Raw genomic sequence first — 304 nt, 5'->3', positions numbered from 1 at the left:
AAAGGGGAGGAAGGAGGACCCGGGGAACTATAGGCCAGTTAGTCATAGACATTAGGGCTGGAAGGGACCTCGGGAGATCATCGAGTCCAGCCCCCCGCCCAAAGGGCAGGAAGTCAGCTGGGGTCATAGGTCATAACTACCATTATGGTAGTTTAAGCAGCAGGAGAGTGCCTCCTTCCCGTACGGCCCAGGCCCATGCTGCCCAGAGGAGAGGGAGCTGCGTTCCCTCCTGGTTCTCGGTTACCCTTGAACTGCAGCTCTGTACATCACCTGCTTGCACAGACTATTGTATACGAAACACTCC

This window comes from Crocodylus porosus, unplaced genomic scaffold, assembly GCF_001723895.1.
Source record: "Crocodylus porosus isolate Cpor-Errol unplaced genomic scaffold, CroPor_comp1, whole genome shotgun sequence".
Taxonomy (NCBI): Eukaryota; Metazoa; Chordata; order Crocodylia; family Crocodylidae; genus Crocodylus; species Crocodylus porosus.
The sequence above is the reverse complement of the archived record's forward strand: the minus strand, read 5'-3'. Positions refer to the sequence as shown.